Source organism: Spermophilus citellus (assembly GCF_964194105.1).
Source record: "Spermophilus citellus genome assembly, chromosome: 10".
Classification (NCBI taxonomy): Eukaryota; Metazoa; Chordata; class Mammalia; order Rodentia; family Sciuridae; genus Spermophilus; species Spermophilus citellus.
The window spans coordinates 8,446,240-8,467,031 of NC_138197.1; positions in this window are offsets into that span (position 1 = coordinate 8,446,240).

Sequence of the window (20,792 nt, forward strand, 5' to 3'; positions counted from 1 at the left end):
TAATTCTGTGTGCTTTACAATACTGGGAAGGAATATGATGTTTTGAAAAACAACAGGATCCAGAGTTTTGAAAATCTAGTCTTAAATCAAAGTTCCATGGCACTCACCCTTTTAGTTCTTAGCCACTTACTAATTCAATCATACACTAGTTTCCTTATCTGAAAATGGGAAAATTAATATTTGTTTTATAAGGTCACTTGGAAGATTAAATGTAAATGTGTTTTAAAAACTTTCTTGTCACTTAGGATACATGATACAATAGTGGTTGATTTTGTTTGGGTGAAAATCCTATATATTTGTCAGTTAAGTTTCAAATCTGCTTGGTACTAAAGAAAAATGATATCTCCTGGGATTCCAAGAATAAATAACATCTACCCCCTACTTTCCATCTTCTCACCCCACACATAAACCTTATGGTAGAATGGGTTAAGGAGAGAAATGGATAGATACGTTCATCACTAATGACATGACAGGAATCAGCAATGGGGAAAATGGCTTTGGATTCTAACAGCATTGCTTTGAATCTAGTGGCTAAGATTCCAAGCAACCATCTTTGATTTTGTCCAAACCTCTCACTTTTCATTTCCATTATTTTAAAGATATCACATCTCATTTTCCTTTCATATTCACTCTGTTGTATCCCCACCCATGTCTTTGTGCCAGGAGATTAAGCATTTAACATAGGCCTTTAAGGAACACTTATAAAAAACCATACCAAATGCCTTTCATCAGATTAAGGAAGATTCTTTCTATTCACATCTTACAGTTTTTTAAATTATCCAAGGATGTTATGTTTTAGAAATGTTTCTTTTGCATCCTTTAAGGAAATTATGTAATTTCCCCCTCCAGTTTGTTCATATAATAAATCACATTCATTGATAATTCAGATACTAAACTTACCTTGTATTTTTTATAAACACTACTTAAGTATAATATAATCTCCCTTTAATAGAATATTATAGTTAATATGCTAATATTTTGTTAAGGGGTTATCTCTGTTTATGAAAGATGCTAGTCTATACTTTTATGTTCTAATGTCTTTGAAAGAGATTGACATCAAGATTGTGCTGAACTTTTAAAATGAATTACTAAATGTTTTCCTCCTATAGTTTCTGCAAGTTCATTTGTAAGACTACTTTTTTTTATTGAGTAGTTGGTAGAAGTCCACACTAAAAACCTTTGTACCTAGAGTTCTCTTTGTTGTAAAGTTTTTGATACATATTCAATTTCTTTAATAAATATAAGACAATCTTGATTTTTTTCTATTAATTTTAACTTAAGGTTTTCAGGAAATGTGTTCATAGTATGTGGGTGTGCAAAATTATCATAGCAATCTTATATTATTATTTATTATCCTTTCACTATCTATAGAATCTATCATGATACTAAGTCATCATTTTGCTCTTGTAATACATGCAGTTTTTATTTGTATTTGGTCAGGATTCATAGAGAATTCATTACATTTATTTAAAATATTCAAAACTTGATTTTGTTAATTTTATCTATCATTTATTATCTATGAAATTTAGTTCTTATTCTCTTATTCCTAATATTATACTTGGTCTGCTCATTTATTTTTATCTTCATAAAGAAGAAACTAAGATCATTAGTTTTAAAGACTTTTCCATTTATATTATGAGCATTTAAAGCTCTTAATTTCCCTCTTAGAGCTCAGTACTTAATTATATTACACAAATTGTAATACATGCTATTATCATGCTTTTCAATGTATTTCTTAATTTCTCATATTCTTTTTTTCTTTTACATATATTTATTTATTTAAAAAAAATTATTTACTCTAATTTGTTATACATGACATAGAATGCATTTCAATTTATAGTACACATATAGAGTATAATTTTTCTTGTCTCTGTTCACAAACTAGAGTCATACCATTCATGTCTTCATACATGTATTTATGGTAACACTCATTCCACCATCTTTTCTACCAATATGCCTCCTCCCTTACCCTCCCTCATCTTTCCCTATCTAAAGCTCCTCCACTCTTCCCATTTTCCCACCCATCCCCATTATGGATCAGTATCCACATATCAAAGAAAACATTTGGCTTTTCATTTTTGGGGATTGACTTAACTTCATTTAGCATAATATTCTCCAACTCCATCCAATTACCTGCAAATGCCATGATGTTATTCTCTTTACATGCTGAGTAATATTCTACTGTGTATATACACCACAGTTTCTTATCCATTAATCTACTGAAAGGCATCTAGTTTGGTTGCACAATTTAGCTACTATGAATTGTGCTGCTATAAACATTGATATGGCTGCATCACTGTAGTATTTTGTTTTTAAGCCCTTTGGATTAAACTGAGGAGTGGAATAGCTTGGTCAAAAAATGGTGTTTCCTTTCCAAGTTTTCCACTCCATACTACTTTCCATATTGGTTGCACCAGTTTGCAGGCCCACCAGCAATGTATGAGTGTGCCTTTTTTCCCACATCCTGACCAACACTTATTTTTGTTTATATTCTTAATAGCTGCCATTCTGACTGGAGTGAGATGAAATCTTAGAGTAGTTTTGATTTGCATTTCTCTAATTGCTAGAGATGTTGAACATTTTTTTTCATATATTTGTTGATTGATTGTATACATCTTCTGCAAAGTGTCTGTTTAGTTCCTTGGCCCATTTATTGATTGGGTAATTTGTTTTTTTAGTGTTAAGTTTTTGGGGTTCTTTATATATACTGGATATTAGTGATCTAATCTATGTGATGTGCATGTGGCCAAAATTTGTTCCCAATCTGTAGGTTCTCTCTTCACTTCACTGATTGATTGTTTCTTTTGATGAGAAGAAGCTTTTCAGTTTGAATACATTCCATTTATTGATTCTTAAATGTATTTCTTGTGCTGTAGAAGTCTGGCTAAGGAAGCTGGGGACATGATGAAGATGTTGGTCTACTTTTTATTCTATTAGGTTCAGGGTCTCTGGTTTAATTCATAGGTTCTTGATCCTCTTTGAGTTGAATTTTGTGCATGGTGAGACATTGGTGCTTAATTTCATTTTGCTGCATATGGATTGCCAGTACTCCCAGCACCATTTGTTGTAGAGGCCATTTTTCTCCAATGTATGTTTTTGGCACCTTTGTCTAGTATGAGATACCTGTATTTATGTGGGTTTGTTTCTATGTCCTCTATTCTAAACCATTGGTTTACATGTCTATTTTGGTGCAAATACCATGTCATTTTCATTACTGTTGCTCTGTAGTATAGTTTAAGTTCTGACATAGTGATGCAACCTGCTTGACTCTTCTTGCTAAGGATTGCTTTGGCTATTCTGTGTCTCTTATTTTTTCAGATTAATTTCATGGCTGCTTTTTCTATTTCTGTGAGGAATGTCATTGGGATTTTGATTTGGATTAAATTAAGTCCATATATTGTGTTTTTGGTAGTATTGTCATTTTGATGGTTTAATTCTGCCTCTCCAAGAACATGGGAGATCTTTCTATCTTCTAAGGTCTTCTTTAATTTCTTTGTCATTCTGCAATTTTCATTGTAGAGGTTTTTCACCCCTTTTGTTCAGTTTATTCCCAAGCATTTTATTTATTTATTTATCTATCTATTTATTTATTTATTTATTATTTTGAGGCTATTGTAAACAGATTGGTTTTCCTAGTTTCTCTTTCAGAGAATTTGTCACTAATATACAGAAATGACTTTAGATTATGAGTGTGGATTTTATCTCCTGATACTTTGTTGAATTAATTTATGAGCTCTGGAAGTTTTCTGGTGGGATTTTTTGGATCCTCTAGATATTGAATCATATTGTCAGTAAATAGTTATAGTTTGAATTCTTCTTTTCCTATCTATATCCCTCTAATTTCTATTGTTTGTCTAATTGCTCTGGCTAGAGTTTCAAGAACTACATTAAGTACAGTGGTGAAAAAGGGCAGTTTTTAGAGGTAATGCTTTTAATTATTTTGCATTTAGAGAAACAACATTGTTGGCCTGGGGCTTACCATAGATACTTTTTACAATGTTGAGATAAGTTCCTGTTATCCCTAGTTTTCTAGTTTTTGAACAGAAGGAATGCTGTATTCTGTCAAATGCTTTTTTGGCATCAATTGATTTGTATCTTTAAGTCTATTGATATGATGAATTACATTTATTGATTTACATATATTGAACCAACTTTGCATCCCCATGATGAACCCCACTTGATTGTTGCACGCTATCTTTTTTATTTGTTTTTGTATTTGATTTGCCAGAATTTTATTGAAAATTTTTCATCTATGTTCATTAGAGGTATTGGTCTGAGTTTTCTTTCTTTGATGTATCTTTGCCTGGTTTGGGGATCAGGGTGATATTGGCCTCATAGAATGAGTTTGGAAGTATTTCCATTTTCTATTTTATGAAATAATTTGTGGAGTATGGGTATTAGTTCTTCTTTGAAGGTCTTGTAAAACACAGCTGTGTATCCATATGGTCCTTGGCTTTTCTTGGTTGGTAGGCTTTTGATGGCATCTTCTATTTTATTGCTTGAAATTGCTCTCTTTAACTTGTATATATCATTCTGATTCAGTTTGGGTAAATCATATGACTCTAGAAATTTGTTGATTTTTTTATTTTATTGGAGTAAAAAATTTCAAAATAGTTTCTAATTATCTTCTGTATTTCTGTAAAGTCCATTGCGTTATTTCCTTTTTCATCACAGATGTTAGTAATTTGAGTTTTCTCTCTCCTTCTCTTTGTTATCATGGCTAAGTATTTCTCATTTTTATTTATTTTCTTCAAAGAACCAACTTTTTGTTTTGCCAATTTTTTCAATTGTTTCTTTTGTTTCAATTTCATTCATTTCAGCTCTGATTTTAATTATTTCCTGTCTTCTACTGCTTTGGGTGTTGATTGGTTCTTCTCTTTCTAGGGCTTTGAGGTGTAATGTTAGGTCGCTTATTTATTGATTTTTTCTTCTTTTAAGAAATGAATTCCATGCAATGAACTTTCCTCTTAGCACTGCCTTCAGAGATTTTGATACATTGATAAATGCTACTGCAACTAAAGGTGGTGGTGGCAATAGTGGAGATAACTCAAGAGAGCAGTGGGGGTTTCCCAAGATGAATGCAACATCTTTCAGACATGGGGCTGAAAGGGTGGTCCTTACAATGGCTTTGGGCTACCTGTTTTCAGATGCAGCTGCCTCTAGGCCCTATCTGTTGTCCCAAGGTGGAGGCTACTGCATGGAGAGGGTTATAGCGATGGCTGCAGGGTCCCAAGATGAAGGTGTTGGAGGTATGGGTTTCATTCTGAGTCTGCTGGTGGGCATGGGCCGTCCTAGGCCTGGAGCTTGGGTCCAGCTGGGTCTGCTGGTCAGTGGAGCTGGTCTGCTGGCTGGGTCCTGGGCTCCAGCATGGTCTGCAGGTGGGCTTGGTGGTCCTGAGACTAACCTTGTCCTTGGCTCCCATGCAGATCAGCAGCCTCTCATATTATTCATTCATGATTTATTTACAAGTATATTTTTTACTTTTAAAATATCTTGGCATTTTCCATTATTATAGTCTTCTGATTGAATTCAGTTTTAATTAGAAAGAATATTCCCAAAGTACAATATCTTGAAATTTATTGTGACTTATCTGGCCAAACATAAATACTATTTGAACAAAAGCATAAATGATTCTACTATTTTTGAAATGATGTATATTCATATTACTTGGGTGAAATATCAACTAGGTAAATGTAGCCGATATTGTTTTTCTTATCTGATTGTTTTTGTTTTATCATGGTATACTGGGAATGAATGTTTCTGTCCCTCTTAAATTTATATTGAGACTTGATCCTTGATGCAACAATATTAAGAAGTGAGGACTTTATAAAATGGGTTTAGTACTTTAGAAAAAGGTTCTAGGACCTTAGAATGGGTTAGAGGGAACTAGATGGGCCATCTTTCTCTTCCATGTCTTCTGCCACATGAAGAAACAGCATTCATTCTTTTCCCCTTTCCACCATGTAAGGATGCTACAAGATCCACTATCTTGGATGTAAAGAGCAGCCTTCTTCAACAAATATGCTTGAGCCGTGAGCTTCGACTTACCACTCTCCAGAACTGTGAGAAAATAAACTTTTGTTTTTCATAAGTGACTGAGTCTTAGGAAATTTGATGCAGCTACAGGAATAGACTAAGTCATTCAACCAATGGAAGAGAAAGTGAAATTAACATCTCTATGTCCTTTTATAGACTTACTTGTTAAAACATTTAGTTCTGTCAGGTTTTCCTTCAAGTGTTGTTAAGCTCTAATTGTTTGCACTTAGAGCGCTCATAGCCATTTGGCCTTCGTGGTCAATTTGAAGAGAATATTTAATTTGTTCATGAAAAATATTCCCAATTGTGTCTGGTTATATGCCTTATCTTGAAATCTAACTACTCTGAAATGAATATAGCTGCTTCTGGTTTCTAATGTCTATTGTTTTCAAGCTGCCTGTCCTTATACATAAAGTTCATATTTTGTAGATTGCATATTGTTACGTGGTTAAATACTGATATTTTAAATCAAATATGATGTGCTCTGCCTTTTGAATCGACTGTGTAGTATGCTTTACTTGTGAGTTTTTATTCTAGTTTTGTCTTTTTATTCCTCTATTAGCCCTCTTTTAGCTCTAGTTTGCTGAATTACATATATATTAGTAGCATTAGGGATTGTAATATGTATCCTTTACCATATTTTTTGAAAAATACTTTATTTTATATTACTCCACCTAAATGGAAAGAATCCTGTGAAATTTTTGTTCAATTTTACTTATTTTCTTCTATCTATCATTCATGCTTTTGTATCATATTAGTCATCACTACCTGCATTATAAATGTCACAGTCCACTGATACAGTCATATTTTAAACAATTTTATGTTAGTTTAAAAATTAAGTGAGTAAAAGATACATAAATGCCCTTTTGAATTTATATCTCTACAGTCCTGATGTTCCCTTTTCTTTTCTGCACATCTGAGCTTTGTTCTGTGTTCTTTCTCTTTTACCTGTCATGTGATGTAGATCTCTTGACAATAACTAGACTCAGTTTGTGTTGATCTGAAAACATCATTATTTTATTTTCATCCTTGAAGGATATTTTAGCTACATATAAGTTTATACCTTTTTTCCCTTTACTCCTTAACTATTTGAAAATGTAATTCCATTATTTCCTGGTTTCCACAGCCCTGTATCAATCATCACTTTTTGACATGAATCTCCTCTATGTGATATATGTTTACACTTTTTCCTTTTCCTTTCTTAACTTTTGTTTTGAAACAATTATAGATTCATGAGATGTTAAAACTAGCCCAGAGATAGTGCAGGTTCATATCACCCATATTTCTGAAATGCATCTTACATTATAAAAATGCATTATCAAAGCCAGGAATTTGATTGACATAATACAATCTTACTAATCTTTCATGAGCTTTTCCATGCACTTTTTAAATACAATGTGGTAGACTGAGAAATGACCCTCCAAAACATTCACATTCAAATTCCTATATTTTTCATGATAAAGTATTATATAAAACAAAATGTACACATTGTAGCCTTTTGAGACTGACTTTCTATATAGTATCATTTCAAATTGTTGCATGAATCAATATTTGCTCTTTTTTTTAATGCTGACCCTAGAAAGGATGGACCAGAGTTTGTTTAAACCTTCACTTGTTGAAAAACATTTGGGTGGTTTCCAGTTTCAGTTATTATAAATATAACTTCTGTGGCATAGGTGTATAATCCAGCATAAAGCACTTGCCTTGTAGGTGCATAGCCATGGTTTCATCTTTAGTACTACAAAAAAATGAAAATTAAAAATAAAAATTAAGAAAATACATTTTCAAAGATCACTACTATCCAAGTATTTGCAAGAAATTAAGTCTTAATTTCTGTAGGTTATAAACCCATTAGTGAAATTGATAGATGACATTGTAACTATTTCTCTAGGTTTTTAAAATACTGCAAAAGTGATTTCCAAAGGACAAGTATACAAGTATTATTTATTTCCCTAAACCATGCATGTGAGACATGGAATCTTTGTATTCTTGCCATCATTTAGTATTGTATTTTAATTTCTTTTTGGCATTTTAGGAGGTAGCTGTACTGCAACTTTTTGTGGTTTCTATTTGCAGTTTCCTAATGGGTAAAAATGCTGAACATAATTGAATGTGATTATTTACCATTTTCATATTCTCCTTGGTTCAATATGTAATAGTTCTTCAGCTTATTTTCCAAATGTTTTTGTCTGTTTGTTTATTTTCCTGTTTTCTTGTTATTAAATGTAAATAGAAGAAAAAGCCTCTTCAGGCATTTAGGAAACAAGTCTGTTTTAGGAAACAGGATTTACAAATACTTTCTCCCAGTTGAGAAAAATTTTCATTATAATTTTAACTGGGTCCTTCAAATAGAAATGGCTTCTATTTTTTTAATGAAGTTCTAATTATTTCTTATTTTTTATTTGATGATGAACCATGAATAATTTTACTCAATAATTTTATAAAAGCACTGAACTTCTCTAAAATGTATCTTTACTTAGTTTTCACCATTTTAACTATGTCTAAATGTTATTTCCATTCTATCTGTCTTGTTTGTTGTACTTTCTGTGTGTGTATGTGTTTGTGTGTGTGTATGTGTATGTGAGAGAGAGTGTGTGTGTATATGTATTATTATGTTTTTCATTATATTTTGGAAATTTATAATATTTCTTCTACTATTTCTCTGCTTCATTGAATCGCTATGTAATAATATAAGCAATACTTATATTCAAATTTTGTATTTTCTGGTATGTAGATTTCTACTTATTATTAATTACAATTTAATAATAATAATATTACTTATTATAACTAAATTAGTATAATTAAGTTATTGATTACAGTAAATGTATTCCTTCTACCTTTTTCATTGCTCTGAGAGCTTGAATCTTCATTCTCTTCATCCTTGATTCAGACATGCTGTGATTTTTATCTTTAAATTCTAGGCATCCAGAAAAATGTGGACTTTCTTCAGGTAAACAACACATGAGCAAAATTATCAACCAATGTATGTCCTCTTTTTCAAAGTTTGACTATCTAAAACTCTCCTTCTTATTTAACTTCTGCAATGCTTTAAAGTAATTATGTATGTCTGAGAATAATGTTTAAATTTTGTACAAAGTTTATAAATGTTATCTGCAGGATAAATAGTCTGGTGTATGATATACTGTCATGAACCAGAATTCTGAGGACTTTAGATTATAATATAAGCAAGATGGGAAAGTTAAGGAGGATTTTGAGTATGATGAAATTGAATTTAGCATTATAAACTGAATTCTATGAATGTTCAGAGAATGGTTTGTTGGGTGTTAGATTCCTTGCCATGTGATTATGGGCATTTTATTGAAAACTGAGGTAAAGATACTTGAAAAGCCACTAGATTTTTGTAGAAATAAAATAAAGTAATACATAACACCTGTGAGATTTTTCTAGTATATATTTATGTGCCACAACATTTAATAATTGTTATGACTACATTAAAAAACAAATACTGAACTTTGAATCCAGCATAAGCTCTCCATATATGAGTCTAGAAGTGTATATATATATATATATATATATATATATATATATATATATATATATACACTAATCAAGTATATATAATGTATAAAAGTTCCAAGGAGGAAATAATTAACCCCTACTGGTTTATGATAACAAAAATGGATACAGAAGACAATCTAGCAGCAGGAAAAACATATATATATATATATATATATATATATATATATATATATATATATATATATAAATATATAAATATATTATGTATATATATAATTAACCATTCATAATAACAGAATGTTCAACTGACTGACTTACAATAAATATTAATGTTAATAAATATAAATAGTTCTGAAAAGTGAACAGTGAGATAAGAATAAGATAGTTAATTGAATGAAATTAAAATTGTTTCATATGGAGGAAACAGCATGTGAAAAGCCTAAAGAAAGAAATCACAGAAAACTTGTGGAAAATAGAAGTAAACAGTGTGGTTTGAGCTGAGTATGAAAGCAATTATGATTTATAAGGTGCTAGAAAAATATTCAGGAGTTGAGCCATATGGACCTTGAAAACCATGGATGGTTTGGCTTTTATATTTAGAGTATAGAGAAAATCCAGACGTGTTTTGGGCAAAAAGCTCAACCTGGCTTTTGTGTAAAAAACAAATTGTTGAGAGATAAAATTGAAAACTCCAAGTCACAATAAATGTGGAATGATGATGGTAGCAGTGATGGTGATGGTAAAAGTCAGGCTATTGTTGCTTGTAGTTGTGCTATGAGAAATTTGGAAGGAACGAGAATTGGAAGAAAGAACATCTACTAGTTTTTTTTTTTGGGGGGGAGCAAAAACTTTGTGTTCTCATACTCTATGGCAGAAAAAAATTGCAAAAAGACAAGACAAAATTAGTCTATTTCATCCTTCATTAGCATCAATAGTTGAAGGAGACGATGGCTCTTCCTAAGCATTTATAGAGCCTTGCAGGTAAGCAAGAGTTGCTTATAGCTAATAATTAGGAATTCAATAAAATCTGACGTATCAGAACCTAAAAACTTTAAAGAGGTTTCAAATATAATTTCATTCCAACATAATGTTATCTCAGCAATGACTTTATTATATCATAAAGCAGATTAGAGAGTGTTTTCTCTTAACTTGGTCAGATTGAAGTTCTGGGTCTCAGTAAAGAGACAGAGCAATTGTATAGAGATAATCATTACATTAGTCCCCAGATGCATCTGGAAAACTATTAAAAACCAAAGAGGAGGCTAATGAAAAGATCTCCTGTGGTTATAGAAATTACATGCTTTGGTCTTTCTTTTCAGATATTTTCTCTGTTAGTTTCTTCTGAAAGGCCTGGCAAAATCACATTCATTAAACAGTCTCTACTTCCCTAATGTACTTTATCTCAGGAGCCAAGAATAGAATGGCCCAAATAAACACGTTTTTTTTTTTTTTGTCATTTCTTTACTAGTATGTATTTCGCCAACTGCCCGCAATGACAAGATGAGCTGGGTTCAAAAGAGCTGGCTGGAAAATTAACTAATTAAACAGTGAGAAATCACAACAACACGTGAACATGAGTTCCTCAGATTGACAATGAGACTGCTCTTCAACCTTAAGGGTCAGCTTCCATGCTGGACAGCGCAGGAAAAGAGAGCATGCAATCGGAATTTCTTTATTTTTATAGGGGAAACACACACAAAGGAGCTTCCATGGAATGTTCTTCACCAAATAAGGCAAGGGATAATATTTCAAAGGTGGAGTCTTGCTTTGTGATGTCTTCTAGTTAGCAGATTGATTGACATCTTGGCAAGTCACATCATCTCAGTTGCTATCTGGAAACAGGCAGAGCAAGAGGAAAGGCACACTAACATTGTACAGCCCAATCAGCAGACAATGTCAGACCTGTCCCCTCATGTCTCTCCAATGTGCATAGCACACACACATAGCTCATGGAGGGCTTTCGATAGTAAAGGACTTTCCTAGACCTCTAATCCTTTTAATCTTCACACATGCAAGTACAGTTAAAAATAATACATTATTCAATATCAATATTTTATGAAATCAATGATTTCCACAATGAGTATGTTTCTGGCTATCCCTGAGTTATTTCATTGGTTATAATAATTTTTCTAGGATTGTTTATATGAAAGTTGAATACATCTCAATTCCATTTAAATGGAAGAAATTGCTTTAGAGAGAAATAATCTGATTTGTCTCTGATAACCTCAACTAAAAAATAAATGAAATGTGTCTGTGTGTGTGGGTATATGTGTGTTTGTGTATGAACATGCTGAATTTTGGCAATTGATTGATTGATAAATCTCCTATGTGGCTTACTATAATCATAATTGGTAACTCATCAGCTGTACATAATTTACACAAAATAAAATTAAAACCCATGAAATGTATACATTCCTGACTTTAGAGTATAAATGATCCAAACACCTCAATATTTATCTAAGTTTCTTTTTGTACTTTTGGAAAATTGGGGGCATACACTTTACAGATTATTAGCACCATGATGAGAATTTTGTGTGTGTTTTATATACTCTTAAAGGAATTAGTTCAGCTGTGCATGTGTATATGTTTGCTGTGTGTTCAGTCTGATCATATTGATACCTTCAGTTATTGGTAATGAGTCCTGCTTCCTCACATGTTGAAGTATAACATTAGAGAAGCACACCCAGGTCAGCATATAAAGCAGTGTTTATTTAAAAAGGGGTAGCATAGATTTCTCCCTGTAGGGAGAAGGGGGCCATAGCTGATATCCTGGTATCAGTTGAATCATTCTGCCTTTTTTATATTGATGAACCTAACCTAATTCCCTCTAAGATTGGGAGCCATCTCATCACAAAGTCATGAAAAGTTTATTTCTGTTTATTTCTATTTGGTCTGACCATACTCTGATGGTTAAACTTATTTAGAATTTCTTCCCATGCTCTGAACTCACCCAGGCCTGGCTATCCTTGACTAGATAACAACCCTCCCTAAAACCTCAGGAGCTCCTCATAAATTCTGTTGTTGGAATCTCAATTTACTCCCTACCTTGAAATGTTAAGCCATGTAGATCATTAACCTGCTATCTGCTTTTGTATTACGCTTCCCAGAACCTTATTAGTTGTAAGTTCCCAAGACATCCTCTTTGTAACTTTTTGTGCTATTAAAACCTTTTCTTTCCTGAAAGTTGTCACTGTTCTCTAGCTTGGCTTTGGGTGAAACAGACTCTACCCAGCTCTCTTGTGTACACAATATAAGCTTGCTTTAATTTGATTTAAAATTGGAGTCGGTGATGGATCCTTTCTTTGCATGGTGGGTTCAACAATATGTCCTGGGCTTCCTTTGTTCTCCTGCTCTCTTCGCCTTATCTCTCTTCTTCCAGTGTATGTGACTAAGCCAAAGAATGCTTGGTGGAATGGCCTAATGGTGGGAATCAGGTGGGATGAAGGGGGAAAGGTAGAATGGAGCAGCCAGGGACACATTAATCAACAACTTCTACAACTCAATGTAAGGAGGGGCAATTCCTGGGACAGGTTATCTTAGCAACAGGTTGGAACAGGCTAAGGTTATCTTGACAGGGTGGAAGAGGGTTCTGAAGGCATTTCAGTCCCTCCAGAGACAGTCTCCAACTTCCTGGACTGATTCAAATTGACCTCCTTGATCTGCCCTGACTAAATATACCTATGTATACTGACTGCCTGTCTAATATCTAATTCTGGCTTCAATATTTTCTTTTTTTTTTGACATATTTTCTTGATTTTAATGTAGTTTCCAGTTATCCATATTTTCTTTCTTTTTTTTATTCATTTTTAAGGCTAGTGCTCTTTGTTTCTTGTTGTTTTTTTATTGGTTGTTCACAACATTACAAAGCTCTTGACATATCATATTTCATACATTAGATTGAAGTGGGTTATGAACCTCCAATTTTACCACAAATGCAGACTGCAGAATCACGTCGGTTACACATCCACAATTTTACATAATGCCCTATTAGTAATTGTTGTATTCTGCTACCTTTTCTATCCCCTACTATCCCCCCTCCCCTCCCCTCCCATCTTCTCTCTCTACCCCATCTACTGTAATTCATTTCTCTCCTTGTTTATTTTCCCATTCCCCTCACAACCTCTTATATGTAATTTTGTATAGCAATGAGGGTCTCCCTTCATTTCCATGCAATTTCTCTTTTCTCTCCCTTTCCCTCCCATCTCATGTCTCTGTTTAATGTTAATCTTTTCTTCCTACTCTTCCTCCCTGCTCTGTTCATAGTTGCTCTCATTATATCAAAGAAGACATTTGGTATTTGTTTTTTAGGGATTGGCTAGCTTCACTAAGCATAATCTGCTCTAGTGCCATCCATTTCCCTGCAAATTCTATGATTTTGTCATTTTTTATTGCTGCATAGTACTCCATTGTGTATAGGTGCCACATTTTTTTTATCCATTCATCTATTGAAGGGCATCTGGGTTGGTTCCACAGTCTAGCTATTGTGAATTGTGCTGCTATGAACATCAATGTGGCAGTATCCCTGTAGCATGCTCTTTTAAGGTCTTCAGGGAATAGTCCGAGAAGGGCAATAGCAGGGTCAAATGGTGGTTCCATTCCCAGCTTTCCCAGGAATCTCCAAACTGCTTTCCAAATTGGCCGCACCAATTTGCAGTCCCACCAGCAATGTACAAGTGTACCCTTTTCTCCACATCCTCGCCAGCACTTGTTGTTGTTTGACTTCATAGTGGCTGCCAATCTTACTGGAGTGAGATGGTATCTTAGGGTGGTTTTGATTTGCATTTCTCTGACTGCTAGAGATGGTGAGCATTTTTTCATGTACTTGTTGATTGATTGTATGTCCTCCTCTGAGAAGTGTCTGTTCAGGTCCTTGGCCCATTTGTTGATTGGGTTATTTGTTATCTTATTGTCTAATTGTTTGAGTTCTTTGTATACTCTGGATATTAGGGCTCTATCTGAATTGTGAAGAGTAAAAATTTGCTCCCAGGATGTAGGCTCCCTATTTACCTCTCTTATTGTTTCTCTTGCTGAGAAAAAAAAAAAACTTTTTAGTTTAATTAAGTCCCATTTGTTGATTCTTGTTATTAACTCTTGTGCTATGGGTGTCCTATTAAGGAATTTGGAGCCCGACCCCACAATATGTAGATCGGAGCCAACTTTTTCTTCTATCAGACGCAGAGTCTCTGATTTGATATCAAGCTCCTTGATCCATTTTGAGTTAACTTTTGTGCATGGCGAGAGAAAGGGATTCAGTTTCATTTTGTTGCATATGGATTTCCAGTGTTCCCAACACCATTTGTTGAAGATGCTATCCTTCCTCCATTGCATGCTTTTAGCCCCTTTATCAAATATAAGATAGTTGTAACTTTGTGGATTAGTCTCTGTGTCCTCTATTCTATACCATTGGTCCACCCGCCTGTTTTGGTACCAGTACCATGCTGTTTTTGTCACTATTGCTCTGTAATATAGTTTGAAATCTGGTATCGCTATACCGCCTGATTCACACTTCCTGCTTAGAATTGCTTTTGCTATTCTGGGTCTTTTATTTTTCTATATGAATTTCATGATTGCTTTATCTATTTCTACAAGAAATGCCATTGGAATTCTGATTGGCATTGCATTAAACCTATAGAGAACTTTTGGTAATATCGCCATTTTGATAATGTTAGTTCTGCCTATCCATGAACAGGGTATATTTTTCCATCTTCTAAGATCTTCTTCTACTTCTCTCTGTAGTTTTCATTGTATAAATCTTTCACCTCTTTAGTTAGGTTGATTCCCAAGTATTTTTTTTTTTTTTTGAGGATATTGTGAATGGAGTGTTTTTCCTCATTTCCATTTCAGAAGTTTTGTCGCTGATATACAGAAATGCCTTTGATTTATGTGTGTTGATTTTATATCCTGCCACTTTGCTGAATTCATTTATTAGTTCTAGTAGTTTCTTTGTAGACCCTTTTGGGTCTTCTAGGTATAGAATCATGTCATCTGCAAATAGTGATAATTTAAGTTCTTCTTTTCCAATTTTTATGCCTTTAATTTCTTTTGTCTGTCTAATTGCTCTGGCCAGTGTTTCGAAAACTATATTGAATAGAAGTGGTGATAGAGGGCATCCCTGTCTTGTTCTGGATTTTAGAGGGAATGCCTTTAACTTTTGTCCATTCAGAATGATGCTAGCCTGAGGCTTAGCATAGATAGCTTTCACAATGTCAAGGTAAGTTCCTGTTATCCCTAGTTTTTCTAATGTTTTGAACATAAAGGGATGCTGTACTTTGTCGAATGCTTTCTCTGCATCTATCGAGATGATCATATGGTTCTTATCTTTAAGTCTATTGATGTGGTGAATAACATTTATTGATTTCCGTATATTGAACCATCCTTGCATCCCAGAGATGAATCCTACTTGATCATGGTGCACAATTTTTTTGATGTGTTTTTGTATTCGATTTGCCAGAATTTTATTGAGGATTTTTGCATCTAGGTTCATTAGAGATATTGGTCTGTAGTTTTCTTTCTTTGAGGTGTCTTTGTCTGGTTTCGGAATTAGGGTGATGTTGGCCTCATAGAATGAATTTGGAAGAGCTCCCTCTTTTTCTATTTCCTGAAATAACTTGAAAAGTATTGGTATTAATTCTTCTTTAAAGGTTTTGTAAAACTCCGCTGTATACCCATCCGGTCCTGGGCTTTTCTTGGTTGGTAGTCTTTTGATGGCTTCTTCAATTTCATCCATTGATATTGGTCTGTTCAAATTGTGTGTATCCTCCTGACTCAGTCTGGGCAAATCATATGACTTAAGAAATTTATCGATGTCTTCACTATCTTCTATTTTATTGGAATGTAGGTTTTCAAAATAGTTTCTAATTGTCTTCTGTATTTCTGTAGCATCTGTTGTGATATTGCCTTTTTCATCCCGTATGTTAGTATTTTGAGTTCTCTCTCTTCTTCTCTTCGTTAGCATGGCTAAAGGTCTGTTGACCTTATTTATTTTTTCGAAGAACCAACTTTTAGTTTTGTTAATTTTTTCAATAGTTTCTTTTGTTTCAATTTCATTGATTTCCGCTCTGATTTTAATTATTTCTTGCCTTGATTATTATCTTAGTCTGCTCAGGCTGTTCTGACAAAATACCTGAGACTGAATAAATTACAAACAACAGAAATTAGATGTTCACAATTCTAGAGACTGGGAGGTCCAAGATCAAGTTACCAGTAAATTCAGTGTCTGAGGGGCCCATTCCTTATAGGTGGCACCTAACTTGTGTCTTCACTCTGCTAATGGAGTAAATGACTCCACTGTGCTTCTTTTTAAAGTCATTGATTCCACTCAGTTCTGTCCCATTACCTAATCAATTCCTAAAGGGCTCACCCTTTCATATTATTACACTGGCAATTAGATTTCAACCTTGAATTTTGGAGGGAATACAAATGTTTATACTACAGAGATTATATATCTGCAGAGTCATCTAACAAGCACAAAAATGCTCCTCTGAAAGTGTCTTCAAGATGCCTTTGTCTAGGAAGGTCAGTGACCTGCAAGTTCAGAATAGTGTCTCTGAATACTATTGGCATTTATGGTTTCCACGAAAGTGGGTCAGACTGGCCAGCACTATGACCATACTAAGAACCAACTTCAAAAACTTTGTATGGACTCTTAGCTCTGCTAGCTAGTATACTTTCAATATCTTTCACTCCTAGGAAGATAAAAGGTCTCTCAATTTTATTCATAGTTGAACTGAATTGGAAAGGAAAGAAATAAGTAGATGGTAAAGCTAGGAAAACTCATGTGTAGCTAACATGCTAAATACTATTCTTAAGTAAAGTGCAAATGTTATAGATAAAATGAGGGAGGATCAAAGTGACAGCCGAGGTGGCTACAACTTGCACAAGAAGAGTGTGCCTTAAAAAGAGGGTAGGAGGGCTGTATAGGCAACATGTCACAGTTGAGAATACCTGGCTTGCTGGGAAGACAGGGATGAGTCAGTGGCCATGTATCTGAGGTTGCTAGGAGGTCATCAGCTTCAAAAGGTAGGTTAGGATGGCTATCAGAATGTCAACCTGAAAGAAAGGGAGGGATCAAGGTTGAATTATCTCTGAAATGACGTTTTCTTTCATAGAGCTTGCTGCTGATATTCACTTTTAATATTGACAAGGTTATATGAAGTTGGGAAAAACGAAATAGCTTTGATAGATGACAGTTTTGTGTTCAAAATTCAACTCTCCCACTTCTGAATTGTGTGCCATTGGGCATATTACTTAAACTTCCATGAACTTCAGTTCCAACCCCATAAAAGGGAGTTAGTTATTCCTATCTAGTGAGGAGCTGGATAGCTTGTGGTTATGAGTACATACTCTGTTAAGTCTATTTCCTGGGTTCAAATCTGGTTTTGCCAGGTATAAATTGTATTTTCTTGGTGGAACTTAACTCTGTGCCTTTTCTTCATCTGTAAATTAAATAACCACATGGGGTTATTGTGAGTATTTAACATATAAGTTCTTATAAGAATGCTTGGAAAACAATCCCTAAAAACTATTCATGATTAATATGTATATTATTGCTATGGTTATGGCATGAGTGGTTTTGAACAACCTAATGTAGATAGATGTGTGTAATGTGCCAAGCACAGTGTGCAGGACTTAGCAAAGATGTGATAGTGGTATTTCATCTCACTCCTGTTTCCCTGCTTAAAAAAATGTCAGAAAAGACTCTTTCACATGTCATTCCCTGCAGGAAATCTCACTGATCTCCAATTATTTTTTCCAACAGTCACACTATTGAAATCTTCCTACTCACAAGCAAAAATAGCCATCTCTATCCAAGAGCGGCAATGCACACCTATAATCCCAATGACTCAGGAGCTCAGACAGGAGGATCCCAAGTTCAAGGCCAGATTCAGCAACTTAGCAAGACTTTGTCTCAAAATTTTTTTTATTGGTTGTTCAAAACATTACAAAGCTCTTGACATATCATATTTCATACTTTATCTGTTCTTATCTGTCTCAAAATTTTTAAAAAAAAATTTAAATTAAAAGGAAGAAAAACTGTGGGAGGGGAGACATTTAGGATGTAGCTCAAGAGCAGAGTGCCCCTGGTTTTAATTCCTAGTACTGCAAAATAAATAAATAAATGGTCTTCTCCCAAGTGCCATGAATGAAGTTTCTCACTCTTTAATTATTCTGATGATTCAAGTGGTATAGAGTGGAGAAAAGAACTTCATCTTTTTATGGGATCATTCTTAGCAGAAACCTACGGGCACAATTCACATTAAGCTATTGATCTTTACTGTCAACTCATCTTACTGGAGGTATTTAAGTATGCTTTATAAATGTGTTCACAGAAATCATTTATATTCCCTGTCTGATTCTTTTACTTATATCCAAACAGTACTATTAACTTTTCACATACAAAATCATATGGCACTATCCTCAGTTATATACATTCTTGAATTTTATCTAATTTCTATTCATGTAAACTTGAATAATTAGAAGCCTAGGGGGGTCAACTTGCTTAGCAGCTGCTAAGGGACAAGGTGCTAATTTCTGGAAATCACCTCAGTTTTTCTTTGCTAAACTATATTGCTTTACATTTGGTACAAAAATGTTTTAAAGAAATAAGGTGTACCTGAAATTGCAAGGCACAATAATAGACTACTAAAATTAGCATACTTTTTAATATATTTAAAATCTAAAAATGCTTCAGCAGAATCATGATCAATTACCATTTTCTAAAAAATAAATGTCACTGGAGTACTAGAAGTTGTCTCCACTGAGGCACCCTTCACCATCTGCTCCTGAGAAGCCATACAGACTTTAGATTTGCTAAATGATTCATCATCCCAGTAGCTGCAGGGACATCAATAAAATTTTCTGTAGATAATAGATTATCTGTCAGAAAATTCCATGTGTTAACTATTTTTCTCTATCACAATTTCAGAACTAATTAAATACTTAAGCTAATCAGATGTTGAGGATTTTTTTGATGTGATTTGTGAAAAATATATTGTAATATTCACTGAGGGATTTCACAACTTCAAATTACTTGCTGTCAGTAGATGAAATCTGTATTTCTGAAGGATGTTATTCTTAAAAGTAAGTATATTGGTTCATTATTAATGGGAACTATTCTGCATACTATCTTATCATCTTTGTAGCATCAGGAAAAGTTAATGGTAGCTATAAATGACAAGTCAAAAATAAATGAAGAATCCTAGAGGAGAAAAATAATTTTTACTTCATAAAAAAATCTAGATGTAAGCATTTAATAATTGTACAAAGAACGAGGCCCAGAGAGTATTTCTATAGGTCTGAACTGAGAATCACTATGATAAATGTTCTATATTAGATGACAGTCACATTTCATGAAGGTGTGGTTGAGAGAGATGAAAGAGAGAAAAAGAAATCAGAAATTGACCTACTATGTGGTCCTGGAAAAGTCACTTTCCTTCCAGGAGAATAAGTTTGTTTGTTTGTTTATTTCTCAGTAGAAACAGAATCTCAGAATAGATCAACAGTTTTCCATGTTAATTTATCAGCAACTTTTTTAACCAAACCCATTCACATGCAGTATAACATTGTGCTTTGAGTGCTGAAAAGCTGAGAGTAAGCTTTTCTGCTTCTCTGTTGAAGAAGAGAAGATAAGGGAATTCAAGAGAATGAAAACAACAATGTGTATTGATCATATGTTATAAGGAATGCAAAAATAGATCATATGAAATCAAGTGAAAAGTAACATCCTGACAATTGATCACCTAATATACGTACCTCAGGCCTGTTGGTAGTTACTGGGCTGGTTAATTTCCCATGTAGTTCTTATGGTTACAGTTCTTACATTCTACTGGGAATGTGGCACATGTCTATAATCCCAGAAGCTAGTGAGCCTGAGGCAAGAGGATCTCAAGTTCAAAGCCAGCCTTAGAAACATAGTGAGGCCTTAATCAACTTTGCAAGACCCTGTCTCTAAACAAAAATGGCTGTGGATGTGGCTCAGTGGTTAAGCATCTCCAGTAAAAAAAAAAAGCATCTCCAGTGGTTCCATCTCCAGTAAAAAAAAAAAAAGCACTCATATTCATCCCCTGCCCCCTGTCTCTCCTCTCATTCTCCTATGCTTACTTTGTTATGAAAATTATCAATTATTCAGATCTCTGGAAAGTCCATTGCAAAGCCTTCTAAATTTCTTAGTCTGATGACAGCATGTGCTGGTGTTGGTACTCAGAGTTTGATAACAAAAGCCTTCCCAAATAAAGTCGTTTTGTTTGTTTGTTTGTTTGTTTTTCTGGTGAAGCAAT